The sequence below is a fragment of the Austrofundulus limnaeus genome, unplaced genomic scaffold (assembly GCF_001266775.1).
Source record: "Austrofundulus limnaeus strain Quisiro unplaced genomic scaffold, Austrofundulus_limnaeus-1.0 Scaffold0, whole genome shotgun sequence".
NCBI classification, from domain to species: Eukaryota; Metazoa; Chordata; class Actinopteri; order Cyprinodontiformes; family Rivulidae; genus Austrofundulus; species Austrofundulus limnaeus.
The window spans coordinates 9,786,902-9,793,445 of record NW_013952402.1 but is presented as its reverse complement, the minus strand read 5'-3'; the positions used below and the strand labels follow the sequence as shown (position 1 = coordinate 9,793,445).

The window sequence follows — 6,544 nt, the reverse complement described above, 5'->3', positions numbered from 1 at the left end:
ACAAGCTGACTACTTATATAGGTGGATATGGTGACCCTTCCCCCCCACCCCCACCCCCATACACACACACACACACACTCCCACAGACATGAAGGCAGACATCCTGTTGAGTACAATCTATCTCCACATGAGGTGGGCTGGAGCATATCAAGTAGTAGTGGGAGGAGGGGGCGGGGCGGCGGAGCTTTAGCCCGGCTCACCTTTCATGACCGCTGTAATAAGATTACTTGCCTCACACGTCATGACAACAGAGAGAGGCAGAGAACCGGAGCCGGGTGATTCCATCCATGCAGTTATTTAGCTTCAGCGGCAGGCTGAGGCTGCAGCGCGCCGGTGGATCGTTCGGGCACCAAAGTGCTGATGAGGAGGCTGCTGCTGCCTCTGCTGCACCCACGCCCGGGATTTCTACCTCTTTTGGCTGTGTTTCCTGCTGAGCGCTTTCTGGAGTTAACCATGGTAAGGCGTTTCCTTGAAGTTTCTGCGATGACACGCAGCAGGCGTTAATTATCACGACGCTCCCGCGAAACGCGCTCCTGAACCCCACAGAACATAGGGTGCCTGTTACATCACTTCTAGTCTGTCCTCACCGCATCGTGTCGGTTTCTCGCCATCAACTCCACACCACAGTCTAATCTCTGGAGGTGGAAGTTTTCAAACAGTAACCGAAAGCATCAGCGCTCACTGTGGATTATCTGAGGGAGGATGGACTAACGGGAAAGTGTCCGGTTTAACGGGCAGTTTACTGCGGCAGGTTTTTATTTCTTATATATTTCTGGGGAATTATGTTTTAGTTTATTACCTGATATCTGCATCAAGAAAAAAAATGTGCACATGTATGCAATTAATCTCCCTGCAGGTGTGAATAGGAGGGAATTATCTTTGCTCCAATAGCTTAATTCACTTATTAGGCATTAGCCTATATTCTCCGGGTAATGGTGACAAGACTGATTGGTCCAGAGTCCACACAATTTAAAGGTTTAAAATAGCCCCAATGAGACTTTAAAACCAATTACTCTACAAATAAGCATGAGGTGCAAAGTGCAGTTTAAAGACACATTGTCTCCATGTAACTATGACTGGTGCCACTCAAAAAATAAATAAAAAAACATATACTTTATCTAAAATAGTGGCTTACAGCTAAACTTTTACACTAGGATCATTTCATGATAGTTATTCATTTTGGTGAAATAAATACTGATATGTTTAATATCATTATTGCGAGATATCTCCTATTAGAGAATCTCAGCAACAATTAAATCAAATTTTAGCTCAAAATGTGCGAATGAAGCTGAGTTGGAGCATTTTTTTTGTGTGTGTTTGCCAAAGTTGTGTAGCTGTGACAGCCATTTAACTTAAAGTGACTCTAAAAGTTGATCAGTTGTAGATGTCCATCTAATGATTGCATTCTGAGAGTTTTATTAAAACCTGATAGGTGGTCCATGATATATTTTGCTAACAGACAAATGAGGCGGGCTCCTATGGTTATTGCCAAAGTTTTAAATAAAAAAAGTAAAGCAAAAACCGCCGCAAGCGAGCATAAAAACCTTTTTTTGGGGGAAATTGAAGATTTGTCAAATTTTGCTGGTTTCATTAACCTTTTCTGTGATACTTCAAAATTTGCATAAAAAACATTGATGAAAAGATGACTATAGTAAAGCAACTAAAGCCTGTTATTGTGAGATGTCACACTCAGAACTATCACATCAAATTATAGTTCAATATCTGTAACTGACTTGGTTATAGCCATTGTTTTTTTGTATCATAATGTTGATTAGTTGTGGTGATTATTGAATTGGATTGTCTCCAAATGTTGCTCAACTGTAGAGGTACATCAACTGATTACTTTCTGCAAGTTTCATTGAAATTCTTCTAGTGGTTTATCAGATATTTAGACAGCAGGCACTAGAACACACATGCACACAAACTATCCCAAAGGCATAATTTTAGAACAGCCTCAAGTTTGGTTAGATATAGTTTCCTCTTTTCTAAACCCAGAAACCTGTTTTACATTTTCTTAAAAGTGATGAAACAATAGAGGTTTCATTGTAGGATAGATAACATTTTTTTTCCTACAGCGAATTACTATCGTAACTTAATAATCATACAGCAAATATGATTTCATTCGTATGCACAATGGAGACTTTAGGGCAACTTTTCAATATTATTTGATAAGAGACTCGTGGGTAGCGATGCCTGAAATGATTTGGATCCTAATGCATAGTGAGAAGATGAGGAAACAGGAGCGACTGTGGAGTGCTTTTTCTCTCTTTTCACCTTAGTCCCGGTGTTTCGGTTTCCACTGATGGAATTTCACACATTAAGAGGCAATGCTGTGGGTAGTATAAGCCTGTGTTATGATTTACTGTCAACCTCTCTGTTTCCGTGTGGGGAAGGGCAGATACTGCACAGTACGACCACTATTATCAGATCAGCAGCTCGGTGTCAGATAACAGACCAAGTAAACTCTCTATTTCATCTCCACCACCTGTAGTGGTACAAAATAAATGGAATGCAAATGCAAATGGAAACTGTTTAGTAGAGAACCAGTATATCATGCTGCTATGATAATAAAAATGACAATGTGGTCTCGGCACTAGTGTACAACAATATTGTTTGCCTTTTGTTTTAATTTAGCCACATTACTCCTAAAGAAGAATGTTGTCTTTTTCCTCTGACGGTTGTAAGAATGTAAAAAAAATGTCTGACTAGTTATTTGTTTGTCTTTTATCATTGTTTATTTTTGTGGCAATTGATAGACACCCCCACCCCTTATATTTATCGTCACCTTTATATATGTTTGGAACATTGAAGGTGTATTGTGACCTCATAGCACTGGACAGTATCAGTTATTTAAAAAAATCAGGATTGACCAAAATCGAAAACTGCAATCGGTGCAATCCTAGTTAAAAATATAATTTGTGGTTTTTGAATGCATTAGTTCAGGAGTCTGCAACCTCTTTGATCAAAAGAGCCGTTTGTGCTCCTAGGCTCACTGTGTCCCGAGCCGCAAAACAAGCTACAACTGTGATTAGCAAGTGGTGGTCTGTGGGCCTTTTCAAGGCCTTTTCGGGAACCTTTGCGGTCAGTGGAGGAGACATTATAAAACTAAAAAAATATTGTTATTATTATATGTTTTTTTACTATACATCAGGACAAATAAAAGACCATTTTCATTTAAACAAGAAAAATACCATACATAGTTTATACTGAATTTCATAAAACTAGTACAACTGAAATATTATAATCTTATTATGTTGTGGTCTTCAAATTATTTGAAGACAATTCTGATGGACTTGAGAGAAAGATCTTAGAAAGAAATTGGAATGTTTAAGCAAACAACAAGCTAACATTTTACTTTTTGTATTAGTAGTATTGATTGCATATTTGGATACAAATTGATTTCTGTTGTGGGTATAATAAAAAAATATTCTGTCATGTTTGGTCACATTTTCAAAGAGCCACTTCAGGGGGACCAAGGAGCCACATGTGGCCCCAGAGCCACAGGTTGCAGACCCCTGCATTAGTTCTTTGAAATATAATTTGGAAAAGCTGTATAGACAGGTCAGAACTATTCATAAATTAGATATTGATATTGGCCTACTAAACAGGAGTTGGTGCATCTCTAGTTAAAATTGTGTAATTTGTCGGGCAAATTCATTTTGGGTTTGCTATTGTTGTCCTGTAAAAGCATTACTGCTGTGAAATGCACTCTGTCTTTGGAGGAGCCCTTACAAAACAACATAATTTCAAATGTTGTCAAGTGTAATGACACAGAGCTGCGCACAGGGATGACTGCCTTTTAATCTGCTTGGTTAGATCAACCTAATTAATTGGCCAACTGATCAGGCAGTTGRCATTTGTACATATCTTCTAATTAGTGTTTATAATTAAAGTTTTCTTTTTCAAAAGAGAGATGCTAAAGTGTAAAGAAATTCTACTTTTATCAGGAAAGCTAGTAAACAAATATTGATGTGTATTTCATATACTTTGACTGTGCATTCAGTTCTCTCTGGTACTAAGTGTTAATAACTTGACCTCCATTTCACATTGTGCAGTATGTACCATATTGTAGCTTTAATTGAAGGAACATCTCAAGGACAAATGTCAGCTTTTYTCGATCAGAAATAAATACATGGAAACGTAAATCAGCACAGTGCACTGTAGAAAGTAAGTCACCTTTGATAAATCTGTAGGAGACGTTCGTATTAATAAAAGTCACATAGTAAAGTCGAAGAATGTCAACAAAAATGCCTGAAATGTCAAGAGTTGTTARCTGGAACTGACTTGAAGACAAAATAGACCTACCTTTAACTGGCCGGTAATTAGTTTACTTAGCACTGAATTGATTTCTTTACAAAGGGATGAGCTGAGCAATACAAACCCCTAATTGAAAGTTGAATTGAGGCCATTTGCATTATTTATTTGTTTGTTGTTTCTTCATTCTGATGGGGTGCGTTCCATCCGTGTTGACTAGAGCGTTGCTGGCATTACTTCTGTGGATGCTGTCATCACTGCATAAATCCCCTCAAAGCATGTTTTGATGCTTGCGGTGCACTTCAGTGTAAGCTGAACTTTCTCCACGTTATTTGTCACTGTTACAGTCTAATTTGTGACTCAGCGTCATTACAAGCTTCAGTAGGTGAGATAGGAGGGACTGTTCATACAACATAATTCTTTTGCAGACAGCATCTGATTGCCCTCCATGATTTCCCGATATTTTGCCCTCTAGCTTCACAAGCCTTCCAGGGCCTGCTGTCGAGAAGCACTTGACCATGGAGTCTTCCACATGTCAGTTGGCCAACTAGTCAAGATTTAATGCGTTTTATTCACCAGTGGCTTTCTCATTCCCACTCTGTCATGAAGCTTTGACTGGTGAAGAACAGTTGCTGCAGCCATTTGTGTTAAGCATGACTAATTTATAATGGCAAAACAAAAGTAAACCGCCCAAGAGAGTGAACACTTTTATGGGTACCTTATAACACTGCTGCATATTTTCAATGATATACAGATGCCACATTATTTGATTTTGCCTTGGTGTCAACTTGTTTGTTGGTTTGCAAATGGCTGTTTGGTCTGCATTGAAATTCTATTTAATTTATTCTAAGTGCCAGGCAGCCATACTTTGTTTGCTAGTAATAAATTTGGTTAATCCAATTGACTACCTGCTCTTGAAGCCCACATTTGATTCAGATGATTGTATTTGAGATGCCAAAGTCAAGAAAGTGTTTGGAGTGTCGTGCTAACAGAAAGAAGGAYGGAAATTTAGGAAATTTTCTCTCCTATGCAGCTATAGTTGGTACATAAAACTTATTTTATGTTTGCACTCACTGAATTCATTTTGGCCTTTAAAAAGTTGGAACGACTTCGAAAAAGTGATGACCACACATTGATTCGCCAACTTACCTTTTATATCAGCTTTTACTTTGGGATGARCAGGTTTTATTATACCCATCTTAATCAAGTTTACTGTGTATCTAAAAGTAATTCATAATTATACAAAACTGCCATACTGCAGCTGCCATACCAGGATGCTTAAAATACGTGTGATTTTGCTGATTGTGGTAAGCTTAATAAAAAAAAAGAATTAATCTTTTCATCCCTTTGTTAGTATCTTACTGAACAATTCCTCGCCTTTTGACAGTGTATAAGCCTGTCTTGCATGGATTAGTGATTCAAATATGTTAAAACTTTTAGAAAAAAACRTGGTGACAGTCAGCACTATGCTGCGATTAGTTGGTATAAATGTCGCTTGGTGTGGTGAAAGGTTTCCAAAAGGGAAAAACAATCCTTTGTGTGGCATCAGCTGCATGTGTTTAAGGCCATGTGACTAAGTGGTTCCTATTGTGCGTGGCAGTGTGCCTTGTGACATAGATAGGTCAGTCTTGATACTAAGCAGATGCAGAGTGGTCATGGTTCCCGTATGAACTGAGCTCAGCGAGGGTTTAGAGAATTATATTGTGGTCATGAGATGACTAAGGCTGAGGGATTAGAGCCTCTTAGATCTGAGTCTCACTTGTCCTGAATTTGAGAAAGTGGGAGCTTTAGACCACCAGGCTCTGTTGACTTTGGCTGCAGCAGCTGAATCTATTGCCTACTTATTATTCTGAATATTTGTTTAAACATGCCTTACACCTTTGCATTACATTTTCTGTTATATATACAGCATAAGTATACACAGTTTTTAATCAGTTCAAAAGTATTAGCTCAGACCTTTTTCTTTTTTTTCTTTTTTTGACCAACAGCTTTCTGATATCCCTGCTTCCTTCACATTCTACAGCTAATCACATGGGTCATAGCTTCCAGCAGTATATTTTTGTTTAGCATTGTTTAAATATATTTTTTTTATTTAAGTGATCTGCATACGTGAAAATGAACAATGATCAGTAGCTGTTCTCCCTTTAACCTCTTGAGCCACTTATGAACTTTTATTTCACTTTAGATGAATCCAAAGACCAATGTTTGCATTTAGACTCCCACCACCCACTGAAACACAAGTTAGGAGTGATCAGGACTCTGTACCACAGAGCAGACAGTGTCCCTACAA

At 38.3% G+C, this 6,544-nt stretch overlaps 1 protein-coding gene across 8 annotated transcripts in view; it reads left to right on the top strand.

Annotated features, from left to right (window-relative positions):
• The first annotated feature begins 264 nt into the window (after positions 1-264).
• Positions 265-6,544, top strand: part of LOC106513529 (protocadherin-15) — a 207,090-nt gene continuing 200,810 nt past the window's right edge. For all 8 annotated transcript variants that reach the window (XM_014002479.1, XM_014002461.1, XM_014002432.1 and 5 more), the window contains exon 1: positions 265-456. The gene's annotated coding sequence lies outside the window, so the exon portion shown is untranslated. The remainder of the gene's footprint in view (positions 457-6,544) is intronic.